Source organism: Myotis nattereri, assembly GCF_964212035.1.
Source record: "Myotis nattereri genome assembly, chromosome: 15".
In the NCBI taxonomy this organism is placed as follows: Eukaryota; Metazoa; Chordata; class Mammalia; order Chiroptera; family Vespertilionidae; genus Myotis; species Myotis nattereri.
The window spans coordinates 15,624,459-15,646,181 of record NC_138090.1 but is presented as its reverse complement, the minus strand read 5'-3'; the positions used below and the strand labels follow the sequence as shown (position 1 = coordinate 15,646,181).

The window sequence follows — 21,723 nt, the reverse complement described above, 5'->3', positions numbered from 1 at the left end:
GGGAAGACATCTGTATGCATAAGACACACTAAAATCCGTATGACAAAACTGCCACAGCTAAAACGGAGCAGCTGAAGCCCACCCTGTTCTGGTCTGCTCAGCGAGGCAGGAAAAAGCAAAATTCATGAATCGAACCTGAGGAGTGCTTCCTGGAGTCTACCTTCTGTATTGATCAGCCGGTGGGAAATTTGGTCTCTGAAAATGCTCTCTTACATTCCCATCTCACTGCACTGACCTCTGAGATCCCTCTAGAAATGTTTTCCCTGAAAAGACATTCAGGCCAGAAGCCTCCCCCCATCACCTCTGATCCCACAACAATCTCAGGGCCTTGACAAGGGGCACGTTTGACAAGGACAAGTTGAATGGCTTAGCAGCCAAATGGCTAAATGTGGACTGAATACTCGATTTCCTTCCCCTAATCAATGCGCATTTCTGAAATAAGAGGTTTTAAATTGCGGGCCGCATGAATTTGTATTTCATTTTGTTTTCCTGCATTTTAATTTTCATTCTTTCTTATTGTTGGTTACATCACTTTTCATCACGGTCGCGCCACAGAAATGCAGAGCACGATTTATGGCGCCTTAACATAAATATGATGCTAGACAGAAAGAGAGCGACATATTAGTTTAGAATTTGCAGACTCCCACACACGGAGCGCACATCGCTGATTTATGGAGCGGAGGTAGCCTGTAAATCCTAAAGGAAGGCGCTGCATCTGTAAGCTCTGAAACAGCGCGAGACGGAGCCCCTGGCACAGTCTCCAGCTGAAGTCCCAGGCCCTGAAAACAAAGACACTAAATGTTGGGCCTTTCGCTTACCCAGAAACACGTCTTGAAAAAATTAGCGCTAGTGGTGGGAAGCTTTTCTTGGCAGCAGTTACTGGGGGGTGGGGAAGGGGTCAGTTGGTCAGTGGCCTCTTAACTGTCTGATCCAAACCCTCCCTCCCTCCATTCCGCTCCGTATTCCCGGGAGCTGGCCTGTGCAAACTCCCAGGTGCACTTGCCAAATGGCTTCTGGCTGGCTTCAGCCAACGAAAGGCGCTGGCAAGAGCCTGGAGGATGGGAGTCAGGGAGAAGCCAGGAATGTCTCCCCCTGTCTCTCTCCTGTTGCCTCCGCTTTGGGTGTCCCCACTGAAAGGTGCTGTTTCTCCTCTAAACTCTAGCCTCTGCCAAATACCTCTCCTGTGATTCTAGCTTTCTCCAACAGTGGTGGCTCCTGGGCTCTGTACCACCACCTCCTTCCTTTGTTCTAGGCTACGGGCACTGTTTGCTTCCTGCTGCTGCTAATCTCTGAGCTGCCACGGGGACACCTCTGAAATGAGACCTTGTATTAATGTCCCTGTATAAAGTGCGGGGGCTCCCATTTTCTGGCTCAGACCTGAATGATTCGGGGGGAAGCCTGGAGACTGCACCACCATCTCCAACTGACCAGCAAGCAGACGAGGAGCAAATCCAAGTCTGCCTCCAGCCTCACAGTCCTCAGCCGCCTGACAGATGCGCCGTTTGACAGATGTGCCACCGCCACATTTATTTCACAATAACCTTATTTCCTCTTCCCCCAGGAGAAAGTCTCAAGCGTGGATCTCAATAAATGCAACCTGAAATGCATGGAAGGCGTGGCCAGGAGGTGGAAGCCTCCCAAGGGATTTGATTAGAGAAAGGGAGGGACTTTGACAGCACCGAGGAAAGAGGGGTTACTGGACCAGGGGTGATACCTTGCAAACTGTTATGACTCCTTCAGAAAACAAAGAGTGGCAATATGTCCAGCGCTTCCATGGCTTATCCTAATTTAACTTCAAAATCCCCCCCTAATGACTCCTCCACCTTCAACCTAACCATCTTGCTAAGTTATAAATAATTTGGCATTTTGATTGTGTAGCGTTTTGCAACCATTTCTCTGCAAACTAGACATGCCCATTGGGTTCTACATGTGTCCAATGTTAACAATGTTGCTGTTTATTCTTTTAAGTGCTTAGTATAAACATTGAGTTGTGAGTTTTTCCCTTGTGTGTGCTGCTTCCTAAATGTTTTTAATGCCTTTTAAAAGCATAGCAGAAATGGTGACTCCTCCGTCAGCACTTACCAAGTTATGAAGACCATAAATGAAAGGTAGAAACTCAAAAGGCACAAAATAAACCATTTTCAAATGAATGAATGTGGGACTAGGTTGGAACAATATTGGTTTTGGGTAGAGGAACGCCGGCTGGGCGCATGAGGGTGCTTCCTGGGATGCTGGATGTGCTTGGCATACTGTTATGGGTTTGGGCGCATTAGGATGTGTATATGTAAAAATCAACGTGTAAGCCGTACACTCACGACCCACACTCTTTACTGTATGCATGTGCACGGCAATAAACAATGTGAAAAGAATCATTTTTCAAAAGACCTGTAACCTCCAATTCTGAACAGGAAGGTGTGATTCCTTTACAGAAAAATGATGGCTACACCACCTTTTTAAAAGATGAGCATTTTCGTGAAATTTGGCAGTCTTAGTAGACACACAAGTTAGCTCAGGGGATAACTCCTCGGTGAGCAGGGCCAAGCACATCAGACCGTCTTGCAGGTCTCAGGGTGTCTGGGAATGCCTGGAGTTGCCTCCAGGGCGCCACACGGAGGTGGCAGTGGGAATGGGTCTTAGGTATGGAGACTGCGGGGTAGATTTCCATGCATGAAGTTGATTAAGAGTGTGCCTGGGATCAGCACTGCCTTGGTGGGTGAAGGAAGCAGAAATGAGTTGAGAAAGAAGTAGAACTGTGATGCAGACAAAACCAAGGCCTCATCTGAGTAGAGCTCCAGACTGGGATATAGCTGCCCTTGGGGAAGGAGGCTTATTAACCTGGGCAACGACTAGAGAGGGGACTCTGTTAGGAGCTGTCTGGGGAACTGGTACTTCTGTTCTGAAGTGGGGGATGGATCTGGATGGTGCCAGAAGCTTCCACTACAGGGTGAAGGCAAGAAGTAAGGAGGAGGTACCACTTTACCCCTAACAATATCCTCCCCCCCCAAAAAAAAACATGTGAGCTGTGTGCTTATGAGACCTGAGCTCAGGGTTGTAGTCCTGGGTGAAACTACAGAACTAGTTCATTTAATAAGGATTCCCTTTGGCTTCCTAGGTAGCCAATACTGAGCCTGCAAATACTCTGTAGCTGAGGAGGGTGGCATGGCCTCCAGGGCGAACTCAGCGGCTCCTCCAGTTCCTCAGGCCCATGACCTCCTTTGTTGGGTCACAGCCCAGGAAGACAACCAGGGCTGCAGGCTCTCCCACCCATACAGCATTCCCCCGAGTGCCGCGATGCTGGAGAGAAAGGCATCTTTGTGCAGGTGGCACATGAGCTTGCATGGGGGGGGGGGTGGCGGGGAGCATGAGCTAATTAGTACTGGGGTTGGGGGAGTTGGTGACAAGCTGCCACTTTGCATTTGGCGATCCCGTTTCTGAACAGGTGGCAACTGACTGACAGGCACTGTGTGAAGTGTAGGAGGACATCTGTGTTTGTCACACTGTGTAATACTGGATCTTTCCAAGAGACACAGTTGGGAAAACAGTGGGACTGCCTTCCAAGTTCCTCATGTTATGATACAAATATCCACCTGATGAGCAAACACGAGGGCCACAGCATTATGCTGGAACCAACTGAACCACGTCTGCGCAACCCAGACAGGAACTTGGTGAGTGAAGACGGTAGCTATTATGAGAGGAGATCTCAGCAAATAAGAGAAGAAAATATAAAAGCAAAAGAACATATACCACAGGCACAAAATCCTACACCAGAAGTTTCCATGTCTTGTTTCTCCTTAAACACACACACAGACACACACACACACACACACTCACATCACTCAGTGTGAGACACTGAAACAGACTGGTCTTCAGTGTGAACTACGCCAACTATTTTGAAGCAAAGTTCTCCCAGCAACTCACAGGAAGAAGTTGGATCACATACGCCCCTTAGTTCTAGAACATTTATACAGCAGTGCCTCCCCCCCCTCCCCCTCACCCCCTCAACTCCGCTGCGAGTGCTTATGATTTATACGTCACCGTTGATAATCAAAACCATCTCTGGGTTGAAGCTGACAATCAGATCAGGCATCTAAATTAAACAGGAATATGAGTCTCTTTCGAAGGATCCATTACCCTGAGAGAATCCTGCTACAGACACCAAGACATTTATTGAGAATACCTCAGAGCGGGACTCAAACTGTGAACAAAATGGAAAATGTCTCAAAGAGCTCTCACAATTAATTACCAAAATTAAAGGAAACCTGAGAGAAAAGCTGCTGTGTGGGGAAGGTGGAAGTTTGGAGAGCTGGCATGTCTGGAAGCCATGCCTGGCATGACGCCCCACACCCAACGTGCCTGCCTTCAGGCAATGCCTTCCTCACCCCTCTGGGGAGCGGCCCTGGAGAAGAGGCTTGGCTGCTGGAATACAGGACCTTTATAAAAACAGCAACAAAGAGCCATTTGTTTACTTTGATAAAGTGCCTCCCCCAGCAGCAGGTTATCTCTCTTCTGTTTCTTTCCACCAGGAGGTAAGGTAAGCCCATGGAAAAGTGGTAGAAGGCCGCATTAAAAGTCACTGATCGGGCAAAAAAAGGGCCGTAGATCAAGAAACATGTGTTTCGTCCATTTTGAATATAAATGGGAACTTCTAAAAGACCATTAAGGAAAGCAGCCTGGAAAATGCATTTATTTTTCTTGGTTTTCTTTGAAAAAGCCTTATGTCTAGTGCCAACAAGACCTGCCAGGCAGTGTTAAGTCGAGAAGCCTGGGACGTTTAATGATGAAAGGAATTGGCTGAGAAACCCTTTTGAAGGCATCGTTGCGAATCCTTTGTAACTCATGGCCCCAACACCGGACTACAGTGATGTTAAACGCAATGGCAAACGCTGTTCATGGTTCTTTCACTGGTGTGTCCTGTGGCTAATGGGCTGGGATGATGGGGCCCATTGTGACATATTCACTTGGAATGATTGGTCCCCTTCCCTGCTTTCTCAAGGGATGTTCTAATCAGAGCTGGAGGATGCAGACCTAAAATGGGAGTTGGCATACATACCACAGGGCCTGTGGCCCGTGGATATCCACAGTCTCATCAGGGAAGTATCTGTAGCCAGGGTGATGAGCTAGAGCAGCCGTGGGCAAACTACGGCCCGCGGGCCAGATGCGGCCCGTTTGAAATGAATAAAACTAAAAAAAAAAAAAGACTGTATTATGTAATGATGTTTACTTTGAATTTATATTTCACACAAACACTCCATCCATGCTTTTGTTCCGGCCCTCCGGTCCAGTTTAAGAACCCATGGTGGCCCTCGAGTCAAAAAGTTTGCTCACCCCTGAGCTAGAGGCACTATATATAGAGGTCTATATATCTATACTTAGCTGTTTGCAAGCCTCACATTCCAGGGTCTGTATGTCACGGTCGCTTAGGTAAGCAGCACTAGCAGCCCGGGGTAAATCCACATACGGGCATTTTTGTCTCTGAGGATGTATGGGATGTCGCGCGCATTGATAGCACCTTTGTTTCCAGTCACAAGTGTTCGCACAGACGGGACCTGCCTGAGAAACGCCACATGGCTCAGCATGAGTCCTGTGTGCGAAAGGCATTGACTGCAGTGTCTGCTCCTGGTGGTGGCTCCGCAGTGGCACCTGCTTCCTAAGATTGACTGACAGGTGCACATCACTCTCCTTGAGTTCCAGCCCCACCTCAGCAGCTTTCAAGTACCCACGTGTCAGTTACAGACAGTGTTATGATTTACCTGGAGGCACCTCTTCCTGATTGAGAGAATGGGACAAAAGGGAGGGGAAGTTATACTGCATCCTATCTACATGAATAAGAACATCAGAGAGAGATGGGCATCTATTTTGGGAAAATGTCATCAATTGAATTGGCCCAATTTCAAACTAAACTCAATGGGTACATAATTGACATTTTTTGGTAATATTTTTGACTTGTATCTTCCCACCCAAAATTCTAAAGGAATAAACTGGGGCTTATGCTCCTCAGAGGAAGAAATGAAGATGACAGTTGTCATTTCCTCATTTAAAAAAAATTGTTTTTGCTGGGGAAATTGCTCTTTATTCCAAAACCACAACAAAAGGAGAAGGGAGGGGCATCAATGGGAAAATATGTTATTGTTTGAGTCAAGGTCAGGATTAACAGACCTCTGATTAATAAATAATCAAAAATGGGAAAATGTTACAGTTTTTTAATAATCCATATTCTAACCATTTATCTTTCTTAAAAGAGGGATGCCTCTCTCTTTTAAGCATCCCTCCTCATCACTCCACCTTTCACTACTCCCCAGCTTTGGGAAAAAGGTATTATTTTAATCTTAATGTTCTCTTTTCATATCTGTGGAGCAAATAGTGGCAGGATGATAAACAGAAGGAGGAGAGAAACAAGTGGACTCAAATCTGAGAAGTCACACCAGCCTTTCTGAAAGTGGGAGAAACAGAAATATCCATATTCAGTATCAACCCCCTTAGACTCCCCAAACCGTCTTTATTTTTATTTGCGCTTACATAAAAGTCTACTTAAGTTTCAAAACCAATCTGTCCTATTTCCTAGAACCAACCAAATATTGAATGTGTGCAGAAACATAGTAGTTAAAAAAAAAAAAGATAATTATCAGAGGGAAGGAGGAGGAAGGAAAAATAAAGAAAATAGAGATATGACACGAGGGAACTGGGCCAAATGAAGACAAAGCAATGCACTTAACCCACCTGGAGAGCGAGTCGGACCAGCAAGGCGTGCTCGGCCAATCGCCTCGTCTGCGGCGGGGAGGAGAGTCCGCATGGGTTCATTTGGCCGGGGAGTGTGTTTCATAAACCTTGCGGTGCAGCTATGAAAGCTATCAGGATCTTCCCACGTTTCCTGTCATTCTGTGGAGATTGGCTGCTGGAGTGTTGGGTGGGGGGAGCTGTGGGGAGTGAGTGGAGGTGGAGGGGGGAAGAGGTGTTGGGGTGTCAAAGGGGAGTCGAGTGGGAAGGGGAATCACACAGGAATTTATTTTAAGTGCATATACAAAATGAAACGAGGAAAAAAACCCAGTGTATTCCTTTTGGATCCTGTGAGGGAGCCACTGGCAAAGATAATAATATACGAGGGGAGAGAGGGGGAGGCAAAGGCTTTCTATTATTCAGGACACCGGTGAAGCACACTGAGGCAACTGGAAGATTAAATTAAGTATTATATCTGCTGACCCTATTGCCATGGTTACCGGACAGTGGAAAATATTAATCAACCCAAGCCTTTTCAGATGAATGTGCTTGAAAAAACACACTAAATATAAATATATGTGTATATCCTCCATGCTCTGCTGTCTAAATGCAGGAGGCAGCCAGTGCAACACCAGATAGTGCAGATAAACAAATAGAAAATCTTGCCTTTCTGAGAATGCTTACATCACTTATGAGAGGCAGAGCATGAACCCTGGGCTGACCACTTGCTCACTTTTTTAACTGGCTTCTTCCCTTACCCCCTTCAATAATGGACTCTAACCCTGGCTCCATTGTAAAATCGAGGGGGCTATCTACCTCCTTATCCCTAGGAATCCCATCCACAATTCCCTAGCCAGTCACCCTTGTTCTGAAGCACAGGAAAGGGGGGGAGGGGAGGAAAAAAGTACAGATCAATATAATCAGAAGCCCCATAAGTTGAGATAAGAATGAAGAGATTCCAGTTCATTTGGTTGTGAATCTAAAGGATCCTTAAAACTTTACTTCCTGTAGGGGCTGCACCTGGTCATCTCTGGACACTAGCTTTTTTGCTTCCCACTTTACCTCCAGCCACTGACACTGGGAGACTTTCCTGTTTGCCTTGAAATGTATTGTCACTGTTCCCATGATGGGGAACGTGAGGAAATGCAGAGCATAACCAAGGAGCACGGCCACATTATCACTAATGGGCTCATCGGAGCAGATGGGCTCAAGGATTGATTGGCACTCTGCCTCCTTCAATATTTCCTGAGTTCCCACTATGTGCTGGACAGTGCGTGTGGGATATGGAAACAGCAAAGGCTGAGGGGTGTGTATTACAGCAGGTTGGGGTCGGAGAGGCAGGGGCCTTGAAGTTCATCTCGTCCACACATCACCATGTTTGCAGATGGAGACACTAGAAACCCCAGTGGAAAAGGATTTGCTTCGGGTCCCCCCCTGTGCTGCTGTAGCCTGGATCGTGCAGAGACTCTCCTAAGCCCTGGGCCTGATTTGATCTGAGATGCCCAGATTTTCAACACCAAGTGTATCTATCTTTTCATGAAATGCTACTGGTTCCTAAACGCCTCCGGTGCCACTTTGGCTGGACCTGTTCCAGATGTTTAGAGATGCCTAAGAAATCTAATGGACAAGTTCTCTCCTATTTTCTCTGTCTCACTCCGTTTACATCCCATGCCTACCTAACTCTGAAGTGAATAGCATACTGCGGACATGTAGACTTGGTTTCCAGGCTTCCTTCCCTCGTGGAATACTTTTATTCTTACGTGAACACAATGTCCCAAGAAAACACTCTGAGGTTGAGCACAGGGCTGCCAACACAACGTCCATGTGTATTAGCCAGAGCAGGTCTCCATGTCAGGCCTGGCTCTGCCACCCCCTCACGGGAGCCATGGGGGTTCAGATGGCTTTTCTCCTAGTTAAGCCTTCACCACATGTAGCCCTGACCGAAACCAATCAGCCTTCTCCTTTTGCCGAGGTGCAATTTTACACAGTAGGTGACATTAACTCGGTAGCCGAGTCCCCACGCGCAGCCACGGCAACCACAGGGTCCCAGCAGATGACAGGAGGCAGCGGGTTGTATGATCCTGTAAATTATTTCCCCATAGTAACGGCAAGATTACACACTTTAATATGCATGTGGCCGCCGAGAGCCCTCTTCCTGGCTGAACCAAGGCGATCATGCATATTTCGTGTCCAGAAATCCATTGTAAACTGAGCCATGTGGAATAATCAGCATTTCCTAAAGGATTCGAGCATGACCCTCCTCACCTGGCCCCTTCCGGGGACTTACACATGGAGCACATCTTACCCCTCAGTCTCCCTTTGCCTCCAGGTTCTCTAGTTTTATATTAACGCCCAGGATGGGTCCAGTACTCTTTCCAGTTTTAGCGAGCCTTTGTTCTAATGTCTGCTTTAGTGTTTTGTTCCTTCAGAGAGACACAACCTGATTTGGGTGTTCTCTGTTTCAGGGAGAAGAGTGAAATCGTTTTAGTAAAGAGGGAAGGGGAATAAAACAGAGAAACAAGGTGGTGTAGAGGATCCAGAATGGATTATGCCTACTGTATACCTAATAGATCCTGGGTTTATAGACTGAAGGCCATATTCCCTTCAGTTCAATACAAAATCCCTCTCACCCCTTAGTGACCCCTAAAAGAACTACTTAATCCCGACAGTCCAGCATGTCCCAGCATCAGACACAGTAGACAGTAGTGAATTCGGTGGCAGTGGGTGAGTGTGAAAATCAGCTCTGCCAGTTTAATTCTGAGACTATAGATAAGTTTTTAATACATCTAATCCTCAGCCACCCTATCAATAAAATGGAATGATTATAATGAGTTTATAAAATTTTGTGATTAAATTAGTACCTAGACATAATAGATGCTCAATAAATGTTAGCACCATGGCAGGGGGCAAGGATAATATATGCAGTTCCTTTGAAAATGCTTAAATATGATAAGTTGGTTTTGACATAAAGTGATTCTCCCCAAATGCCCATTGATCCTATTAGCTAACAAGACCCCTTACAGTCCACGTGGAGCTCTAGGAATACTTATCAAGGCTCCCAAAGGGGTTAATGAATTCATTCTGCTGTTCCTCTCCAGACATCTTAACAAAAAAGATGGAGAGTGGTCATGCTCCACGAAGAAAGATCTGAATATACTACCATGTGATACTCCGTGCAGGTAGAAGGGTGTTATACTGCAAGCATGGGCATACGGTTCTTTAGGACTGTCATTCCCTATATGTAGGTTAGGCAGAGCAGAGCATAAAAACAAAGCTTTCATTTTATCACATGGAACCAGTTAAGGGAAATAGCGTGAGCTGAACTTTGGACACCCTGAATCATACTCAATTTATCTCTATCATCCAATAAGTCATCATCAGAAATAGGCAGAACACAGTCCAGGGAGAGTAGTACACACTGGAAATATACACACATGCAATGGTATCTTATTGTCCAGACTTCAATGAAAACTGGCTTAGTGAGACTTAGGCCTTCAATGGCAAAAATAGAACAGTATGTTCCTCTCCTCCTTTATCAAAGGAGACTGTGTCTTTGACATTGCTACCAAAATAAGATCTGTGCTGACAGTCTGTAATGTCTTTTGAATAAATCTTGTGAAAAGATGGCCCTGTACCGATTATAAAAAGATTTAAATATGAATACTTAAGGCATCTTTCAGAGTCTTTAACAGAGACATTCTGTGCTAATGGATCAAGTAAATTCCAAATGCAGTTTTGTAAATAAATACATGCTCACATAGTTAATAATAATCATATATATATATATATATATATATATATATATATATATGTCCCTAATATGCAAATAGACTGAATGGCGGAACAACCAAACAACCAGTCGCTATGATATGTGCTGACCACCAGGGGCACGTGCAGATCATGGCAGGTGTTGGCAGCAGGGGGCAGAGCGTGGAACATGGCGGGCACCAGCCGAGGCAGGATGGTGAAGCAGGTGAGTGGGGGCACCAGACGAAGGCGGGGCGCAGGTCACTGTCATCAGGTCAAGCCTCTGGTGGTTACTGAAAATTCTTTGTTTCCGCGCACAGCGGTCACACCAAGCGCTTGCACCTATGGCCAGTGCCTGCATCTACTGCCGGCGCCAGAGCCGCTGCTTGCACCCACTGCTGGCGCCTGCTGCTGGTCCCGACCGCCCCTGAGGGCTTCTCCATCTCCCCCTGCTCCAGAGGAGCGATTGGGGCAGCAGCTGTTGCTCGCACCCACTGCTGGCGCCGGCCCCAATGGCTCCATGCCGTCACGGGGTGCAAGCGGGGCAGTGCCATCAGTCCATGGGAGAGGTGGCCGAGGGAGTGGGGCTTCTGGCAGACAGGGGACCAGAGGCCACAGTGGGAGGGGCCGGGTAGGGGCGTAGAGGATGGGCTGAGACCCACCCCTGTGCCCACCACAGCCTCAGGACCCACAATTTCTTTCAAGGTGCATGAGTTCATGCACTGGGCCCTTAGTTAATTAGATATTTTCAAGGTCTTCTCTTCTTTGGTATAGCTACCTTGACTTTAGTCTTTATTCTCCCTGCCACCATCTACTACAGCAATTAATGTGATGACCTGTTATGCACAAAAGTCTTTGATCAGATCTTTGTGAGTGCTGGACAGTGCTTTGCTTTGAGATGTGAATCACAATTTGGCTTTTGCCTTATGCTTCTCTGATGTTGTGAAATGAGATAGCAGTAGGACTTGTTCAACATTCAGGCATGGCCACCTCAAAATCAGCCAACTGGGGACAAAGTATAATGAAAAATTGCTTCTACTTTCTATTACCCAGATAGACAGCTCTGAAACTCAGCTCAAAAAGTTCCTAAGAACCTCAAGGTGGGATTAAGCACCAATAATTATAGCAAAGGCCAACTCAACAATGTACCTGTTTATTGGCTTTCCCTTATTCCATGTATCTTTCCTACAGTCCCCTCATTTCTACTCTCTGAGGTCACTTCTGATAACCTCCATGCTATTCTTTCTGGGGGAACCCAGGCCAAGACAGTTGGTACCAGGCTTAGGAAGGTTCAGAGTTACATGAACAGGTGGTCAAGATCCCCATGTCAACTAAATCCGCTCCACCATTTTCCTCATGGTAGGGGGATTTCCCTATGACCAGCTGACGGAGGAGGAAAGAACTTGGGGTTAGTTCGTGGATATGTTGGTATGCTATGTTAGTGTAAACTGTAAATGATCTGGTAGCCTCACTTAAGAGAGGCCCACAAGACAGTGGTGATGGGCCATTCTCCCATAAGAAAGAGCTCTGAGTAATACATCTGATCATTGATTTGGGGTAAATATGAAATAATGGTCTGACATAAGTTATACAAACACTCATGAGCAAGGCAGATGCCTGTGCATGGTCAGGAGCCTAAAGGAGCAAGATGGAAGGCTGAAAACAAGGAGGTCTAAGAAAGAGACATACAGATGGATAGACTTATGAGAGTGAGCAAAACGTATGTTTTACTCATGCCCGGGGGGGGCAATGAATGAGCAGGAGGACTTTTCTTGTGGATATCAGCCATTCTCTTTCCTTGGCTATGCCAGGTAATCCACTCTGCAGCTTTCAGGAGAGGCTGACGATGAAAGGGACGGTTTCATAGAGGAAATAATATTTTAGTCATAATGAAGAATGAATCTATATTTGGTAGGTGATGACAACGATGACGACTACTACTGCTACTACTACTACTGACTACCTTTTATTGACAGCGCGTTATGTGCCAAAAGCTATGCAAAACATTTTATACCTATTTTCAAATGTATTCCTTATAATAATTCTATGAATTAGGTCCAATTATTATGAATTACCATTTTATATATAATGAAGTTGAATATTCTGAACTATTATTTTTACTATCATTCTATACTTCCATTAATGCTGCTAACAACCCTATAAGAATAAACTTTGCATCTATCATCTAATGTAATCATCAATAATCCTATAATATAGGTATTATTATCCTTGTTTTACAAGGAACATACTGAAGCTCAAAGAAGCAAACATTTATCTATCTGCCTTAGTTACCAAGATCTGAGATTACCTTCTGCCTAAGTTCTTTATGTTACTCCTATCCCTGCCTGAAAGCCAGAGGTGTAAGATTGGTGATGGTGGGCCACTGGGATTGATCAAATTGTTAGGAGTGAGTGAATGAGGGAATGAATGAGAGGAACTGCCAATGTTCCTGATCTACCTTAGAAGGATTCCTTTCCCCTTCTTTTCTCTCTCTCTCTCCTACATATGTGATAATGGACAAAATATAATGACAATTGAGCTGGTCTTAGTCATCTTTACGTTCTTGTTATTTTATTCCACTTTATTTTTCTCACAAAAAAAGGAATGTTTTGAGAAATAAATAAATAAAAATAAAGAGAACTAGAGTACATTCATTGCAAGTTATGCATGCTGAATGCTTTTCAGAGGCTTTTCCATGTGACTTCCCAGAATACTCTGAGTCTCATGCAGGCCAGGAAATCTGCTTTCTGAAGGCCCCATTTCCACTCCTTTATCTACATAACTTTCATTGACCTAAACCGGATTTGCGTGTGCAGAAGGGCAGCACAATTGAGGCTCGGCAAGTCTTGTCGTCTTTTTGTTAAGCTTCCCAGGCTGCCAATTACCATTCTGTGCACTCGGGGATGTGCAGGACACAGCACATTAAATGGGAACAGAATGCACTGGCTAATGATAACCAAGTCAAATATGTAAAGGGATTCCTGTGTAATGAAATGGAGTGGAGGTCTGAAGACAATAACATGGAACTTAAAACTGGGATGGAGAAGCAAAGGAAGGGAGAAAAGAGAAGAGAGAAGAGAGGAGAGGGGAGAGGGGACAGGGGACAGGGGAGAGGGGAGAAGGGAGAGGGGAGAGAGGAGAGGGGAGAGAGGAGAGAGGAGAAGGGAGATAGGAGGTAAAAAAAAGAGAGAGAGGAAGAAAGAGAAAATAGAGGGAGAACAAAAATGAGAATCTGAGGATTCAGTTTCTTTAGAAGTATGTAATGGAGAAGGGGCTGGAAAATAATCCCTTGGAATGGTTTATGGCTCGAGGGAACCATTTAAAACCTGTCATGGAGGAATCTGGGACTCTATTTGGGAGACATTTCTTTGAGCTATATCTATGTCTAACCATTTTGATCATCTGACCAGCTGTTTAAATGAAACAATTGTGTGGCTGGACGGATGGGCTAAATCAGTCAAACAAGCCCATCTGGAAGATGATGTAGAGTCAGTCAAAATATTCCATCCTCTGTGCAAATGCAAACACATTGTTTCCATTGGTCATTTGCCATTCATGTGCTATAACATGGAACGAAGTGATCCCTGTGAAATAAATTTCTATTCAAAGACAGAAAGCAGGGAACATGTCAGCACCTCCGGTGCTCACTCCTGGCCATCATCATTAGACACTAACACACGGGCTCTTTTAAGAATACAATGCCATGGCCTATATGAACACATTTTGAAAAGTTAAACAAGTCACACAAAATCCTAACACTAAATATGATCACGGCTAGAAAAGAGAACAGCATTAAATTCGCCTCGTGTATCTGTGTCTGTACAGAGGCAGTTAAAGCAGCATGTCTTCCTTTGTAATCAGGGCTTACATTCTATCCTGGCTGGTGTCCACAGAATGCATGGTCAGGAAAGAAAATATTAGTGTGTGTCTTTATGTATACACATGTATGCATAACTGCACATATTCACATACATGCAAAACTATATTTAAGTACCCAAAGTTTACCATCCTTTACACTGTATGCAAATTTAATTGTTCAAATGTTCTAACACATGACACATAGCTGTGACAGGGTTGTGATTAGAAGTTACTCTTCGCAAGTAACTTTCAGGCATACCTTCAGCTCAGCACTTTCTCGGGAGTGACAGTTCAAAGTGCCTGTGGACCATTAGGAGTTTTCATTTGAAAATTGTATCTTGGAGCCAAAAGATCTAAAAATAAAACCATCACATTCTCCCCAAACAATATTCCCTTTCTTCCCCATTATTTTGATTATGGGAACTCCAATGGGGCAGGGAGCTTTGTCCAATTTGCTCATAACTGTATTCCCAAGGCCCAGAGCAATGTTTGGCACGTAATAGGTGCTCAGTAATCACGTGGTGAACGACTTGGTGGGTGGGTAGACGGATGGAACACTGACATACCATCCTCCCCATCTTGGGGCTCAGCTCTGATACTTTCCTCCTGCTTACACACCATGCCCTGTCATGTCTTTTCCTCAAATGCTCCTTTGCATTTGTTTCCCTCAATGGACTGACGGTGGATAAACTGAGACTGAGTGCAGAAAATGCTTGATAAACTATACGCTGCCATACACATTTCAACTTCTGCTTGCTAGCATCCCCGTTGAGATCATTATCAACTCACAAATTTAACAGGCCTGCCCCTAACCCCTAACCTTTAACCCTAATCCTGCCTGTTTTTTTCATATCATCCCTTCATACCATTCCCCGTATTCCCATTAAAGTAACACCTCTTAAGCCTCCGTCATGATTGTGCTGTTCCACCTCCCAACACCTTCAACAAGAAGCTCCCTGTGGCCTATTAGATTCCAAAATGATTGCAATCCTTTGATTGCAATATAATAAAAGTCTAATATCCTAAGTGTCTGGTCGTCCAGTCGTCCGGTCAACCAATCAAAGCATAATATGCTAATGATATGCTAAGGCTGCTCAACCACTCACTCTGATGTGCACTGACCACCAGGGGCAGACAGTCAACTGGTCGACCAGTTGCTATGACGTGCACTGACCACAGGGAACAGCCGTTCCAACTGGTAGGTTAGCTTGCCGCTGGGGCCCAGACGATCAGGACTGAGCGAGATGGGCCAGACACGCCCTAGGGCCCTCCTGCGGTCCCTCCTCAGCTGGGCAACCTCCCATGTCCCTCCCTGGCCCCAATCGTGCACCAGTGGGGTCCCTCGGCCTGGCCTGCGCCCTCTCGCAATCTGGGACCCCTCAGGGGCTGGCGGAGAGCCAGTTTAAACCTGATCCCACAGGTCAGGCCAAGGGATCCCACAAATTTGTGCACCAGTCCTCCAGTCATCCATATTTGGGTATCTGCATATTTGTCTACCTGAGTCTCCCTCCCCCTGCTCCTCCAATAGGCATGGTCGGCTCTGCTTTCACAATGCCTTTTTCTATATTTATCAATGAAATTCATGGGTGAACAAATTACAGGTGAATGTTCCTTCCCATCTACCTTTCAAATGCTATGTCCAGCCCTCTGCCGCCCTCCCTGACGGCCTGAATGTGAGTCAGTAGTCTCAGGATATGAGGCAAGAAATCTGAGGGCATATGGGTTATTTGGGAAGAGCAAGGGAGTGGGACCACAGTGGGAAACTGTGGGGAAAATACTGAAAATGGTGCAAAACATACACCTTAGTCCTATCTCACTTGTGAGGGGAGGGAGCTGGGGTACTGGTTATAAGTTATTGGAAGCATGTTAATTCCCAATTATTTCCATCTGCCATTACTCGAGAAAAAGCCCTCAGGTACAGAGATGTAGATCCTGAAATAGTTCACGTCTAAGCAGTGCTGCTCTATAGGAATATAAAGTGTGTCTCAAATGCAACCTACCTATGGTATTTTAAGTTTTCTACGAGCCACATTTAAAAAGGTAAAATTAATGTCAGTAATGTATTTTATTATTATTCAATATCATATTTTGTATTCAACTAAATCTATTACCCAAAATAGTATCATGTAATTAATATAAACAAATAACTGAGATTATATTTTTGGTAATAAATCTTTGAAATTTGGTATGTGTTTTATTCTTAAAACACATCTCAATTAGGACTCTCCATATTTCAGGTGCTCAATAGCCACAGGTGGCTAGTGGCTGCCATTATTGGATAGCACAGGGCTCAGGTACATGGGCAAGCCACCTAGAGTGTCTGCTATGCACAGTCACCGAGATCATCTCTTCTGACTATTTAAAGTGCTGATCTAAGGCTCATTGTACATTGTTTAGAAATGTTATTTACCTTTTTATGTGGTTAGTCCTTATTTCCCTGAATAAGGAAGTATACTTCTAGGGTTTCTTGTGATGCCCTCTTCTTAGATCCTTCTTGATTGCCTTGTTCAATTAGCTTTGGCCAAATGATTGATTCTCAGAAGTCACCTAGTCACAGGTCCCTAACCTTCTGCAAGGAAAAGGGACTGTTGTTCCCCATCAGGAGAGCGAGGGGAGATGTTCCAGGTCAGGTTCAATGGAGGGAGATAGTTAGCTTTGGGGCTGGCAGCTGGGAGACCCTGCCCAGTGCAAATATATCAACCACTTCACAGGCACGAGAGTTTTAAAAACCTCTGTGGAGGGAGATGCAGTGAACTCTTGCAATAACAAACGTGAGTGTTAAATAGATTTTGCTATGTGAAAAAAAAAAAGTTCCATCTATCTAACCTAAATTATCCTTAAGCTGGTGGGGTTTTCCTTTTTTATTTTTTCCTTTTCTGCTTTATCGCCTGCCTTCGTTTCTGAGTCCAAAGAGGCATTTGAAAAGCACAGGATGGGTACTTGGCGGCCAGCTTGCCATTAAGAGGTTACCATGTCTTCGTAGCTAAACAGAGCAAGGGCCATTATGCCACAGAGCAAACGGCACAGAGATCTGTGGCATGAAAGGGGCAAAGCAGCAGAAGCAAAGAGATTTTGCAAAGTCCAGGGAAGTCTTAAAGATACTAAATGGTGTTCATTGTCTTCTAATGGAAAATGTGAATTTCCCAAGTCTCACTGAAGTAAGCAGAGAGATATAAACATTTCCAAACCCATCCACTTCTTAGAAAAAATGGGGCAATCTGCTGAATTCCAGAGGATTCAAAATGACCCATCTTTCTTGACCCAAAGCCTAAAAATTTCCCCAGTATCTGTGTTACTTGTGAAAGTCAAGCCATTAGTAAATAAGAAGACAGAGGTTTCCATTGGAAAGAAGACACACTATCCTTTATTGGTTACTATTATCATCAGGACTATAGACCCATTTATCTTCCTCTTCATTTATCTCAGATTAAATGTTCAAAATTTAATCTGGCTTTTCTTAAGATTTTCTATGACTTTTCTCTTTTTAAAATCCTTTTGATCTATATTTCTTTAAAATCTTATTTCTTTTGAAATTATCACTTGCCTTTCTTTCTAATAATTTTTCCTTCCTTCTCAACTCCTGTACATTCCTCTCTGCCTTAGGTTATTATGCATTCCCATTCTTAAATCGTCCTACTTGCAGAATCATGTACCTTTGAGCTTTAACCCTGGTCAATGGAAATGGATTTTCTTCCCTTTTCATTTTGGACCTTTCAAAGGAGACCCCCTTTCTCTGCCCCTGGTTCTTCCCGGTCACATGTCACCTGCCTGGTCTTTCTGTTCTCACTTCACCAGACTCTCTCCTCCCAGGGATTTCAGTGGCCGAGGGGCTCCGAAGGCAGTCCCAGGACTTCTGCGTACGGCCTCTGGGGCAGCATGAAGTGGTGGCATCACTGCACCGGGGTCTGCTTCTTTCACCAGCAGTTACTGGCCACTAACAGGTGACCTGAGTACACTGCGCTCAGACACTGACGGGGTGTTACTCACAAACCACTAGAGGCTAAGGCTATTTCATTTTAAAAACAAAGATTTCTAGGGAAAGAAGTAAGCTTGTTAGTCGTCTAGAAACTAAAATTACGGTATTTTAGGTACAAGTCAAATTACATATTTAAAGATAAAAGAACTCATGGAAACTACTGCCATTTGGAGCTGGTTTACATAGACTCATTGTATACTTGATTTAATTTCATGCTGAGCACTTTTTCACAAAACTCAATTCTGGGATGGAATAGCAGAGTTTTCTTTTAAATAATGAACCTTTTTTTTTTTTTTACAAGTGTTGCTTTATAGAAGACAAGCCACAGACTGGGGGGAAAATACTGGCAAAAGACACATTTGACAAAGGACTGTTATACAAAATATACAAAGAACTCTTAAACTCAACAATAAGAAAACAAACAACCCAATAAAAAAATGGGCCAAAGACCTTAACAGACACCTCACCAAAGAAGATATACAGATGGTAAATAAGCACATGAAAAGAAGCTCCACGTCATGTATCAGCAGGGAAATGCTAATTAAAACAATGAGTTACCAACACACGCCTCTTAGAATGGCCAAAATCTACAACACTGACAACAAAAATGCTGGCAAGGATGTGGAGCAATAGAAACTCTCCATTCATTGCTGGTGGGAATGTAAAATGGTACAGCCACTTTGGAAGACAGTTTGACAGTTTTTCATAAAACTAAACATATTTTTAACTATACTATCCAGCAATCTTGCTCTTTGGTATTTACCCAAAGGAGTTGAAAACTTAGGTTCACATAAAAACTTCCCCACAAATGTTTGCAGCAGCTTTATTCATAATTGACAAAACTTGGAAGCAACCAAGATGTTCTTCAGTAGCTAAACAAATAAATAAACTGTAGTACATATAGATAATGGAATAATATGCAGCACTAAAAAGAAATGAGCTGCCAAGCCGTAAAAAGATACGGAGAAACCTCAAGCGCATATTATGAAGTGAAAGAAGTCTATCTGAAAGGACTACATAGTGTATGGTACCAACTACACGACATTCTGGAAAGGGAAAACTGTGGAGACAGGGATAACGCTACACCAGAGTGATATTGATAAAATGTTGACACAAGCTAATATACCTACAGATAAGGGAGATATACACTCTCAATTAAGGTTAGAGGGGCCAGAAAAACTATCATTACGTACAATACACAAAATAATATTTGGGCCCTTAAGAATTTCAGATTACCAGATACAGCACTTCAGAATATCATAGTGGAGGGAAAAATGAAATACACACACACACACACCACACACACACAATATCAAACAAATCCCGAAGAGCTCCATGCTTTTCTAAGCAGTTACGGAAACTTAGCTTTCAATTATCAATCTTGAACTAGGTCTCCTTGTCGATGAGTTGGTTAGATAACGTATAGCAGGTAAGAGAGCAGATGTTAAAATGGCTCCAGTTGAGGAATCTCATCAATAAAATGCAGAAAATACTATCTACCTAGAAAGTTTAGAAAAAAGTTTAGTGCATAACCAAACTTATGACTTTTATTTAAATTAACAGACACTACAGACAGTTTGGGGGGGGTGACATCTCTGGCTTGCTTTGAACCCCATGCTTGTTGTATCCCCGATCCCTATAGCAGCCCCTTCTCCCCTGGTGACTCTTGTGGAAGCCATTGTTAGACAATGTAGTGAAAGTAAAGAAAGGCACAAATTTGTGAAAACTGGGGAAATTCTAACCATAGGTCCATATCAGTTGGGACCCTGCTCAAAATGGCGGACTCTCAAACTGACTGATTTTTTTCACTTCGTATTATAGTGCCTAGAATTCCACCAATAAAAATAGTAGTTTCAGACCCAAGACATTATGCTCAATTAATATCTGATAAAGGAGGCAAGAGCATACAATGGAGTCAAGACAGTCTCTTCAATAAATAGTGTTGGAAAAATTTGGACAGATACATGCAAAAAAATGAAACTAGACCATAAACTTACACCATACACAAAAATAAACTCAAAATAGCTAAAGGACTTAAGCATAAGACGGGAAACCATAAAAGTCATATTAGAAGCCATAGGCAGCAAAATAGCAAACATTTGTCATAGCCGTATCTTTACCAATACAGCTCCTAGGGCAGTGGAAACTAAGGAGAAAATAAACAAATGGGATTACATCAAAATAAAATGCTTCTGCACAGCAAAAGAAACCATCAACAAAACAATAAGAAAGCCCACTGCATGGGAGAACATATTTGCCAATGTTATCGCTGATAAGAGTTTAATCTCCAACATTTATAGGGAACTCATCCAACTTAACAAAAGAAAATAAACAATCCAATCAAAAAATTGGCAAAAGACCTAAATAGACGCTTTTAGAAAGAAGACATACAGAAGGCCAAGAGACATGAAAACATGCTCAATGTCACTAATCATCCAAGAGATGCAAATCAAAACAACAATGCGGTACCATCTCACACCTGTCAGAATGGCTATCACCAACCAATCAACAAATGACAGCTGCTGGCAAGGATGCATAGAAAAAGGAACCCTCTTGCACTGCTGGTGGAAAGGCAGACTGGTGCAGCCACTGTGGAAAACAGTACAGCATTTCCTCAAAAAATTAAAAATGGAACTTCCATCTGACCCAGTAATCCTACTTCTAGGAATATAGCCCAAGATAACAGAAACACCAATCAGAAAGGACCCGTGCACCCCTATGTTCATAGCAGCACAATTTACAATAGCTAAGATTTGGAAACAGCCTAAGTGCCCATCAGCAGATGAGTGGATTAAAAAATTGTGGTACATCTACACAATGGAATACTACACTGCTGTTAAAAAAGAAGGAATTCTTACCATTTGTAACAGCATGGATGGAACTGGAGAGCATTATGCTAAGCGAAATAAGCCAGTCAGAGAAAGATAAATATCACATGATCTCACTCATTTTTGGAATATAATGAACAACATAAACTGCTGAACAAAAACAGATCCAGTGTCATAGAAGCATCGAACAGATTGTCCAACCTATGAGGAAAGGTGGAAGGTGAGCGGGTAAGAGATCAACCAAAGGACTTGTATGCATGCATATGAGTATAACCAATGAACACAGATGGGGGTGGGGTGAGTGAGGGCATGTGCGGGGGGTGAGGGTGGCTGGGAGAGGTCAATGGGGGAAGAAGGACACCTAAATAATACTTTAAACAATAAAGAATTTAAATTAAAAAAAAAAACTAAAAGAAATCAACAAAAACAGAGGTTTCCATCCCTGGGTCCTTAAAATTCTGGGTTTGCAAAGGTAGTATTTTTCCATAATGAAAAAGATTTCACAAGCCTTGATGAAAATGCGAAGTTCCTTTGTCTTTACCTAAAATTATAGCAAGTTTGCATGAAAGTATTGGTTATCTAATGGTTCATAGAAGTTCC

At 43.7% G+C, this 21,723-nt stretch overlaps 1 long non-coding RNA gene across 1 annotated transcript in view; it reads right to left on the bottom strand.

The window, feature by feature from the left end:
* Positions 1-21,723, bottom strand: part of LOC308530961 — a 628,987-nt gene that overhangs the window by 36,901 nt on the left and 570,363 nt on the right. The window lies entirely within an intron of this gene.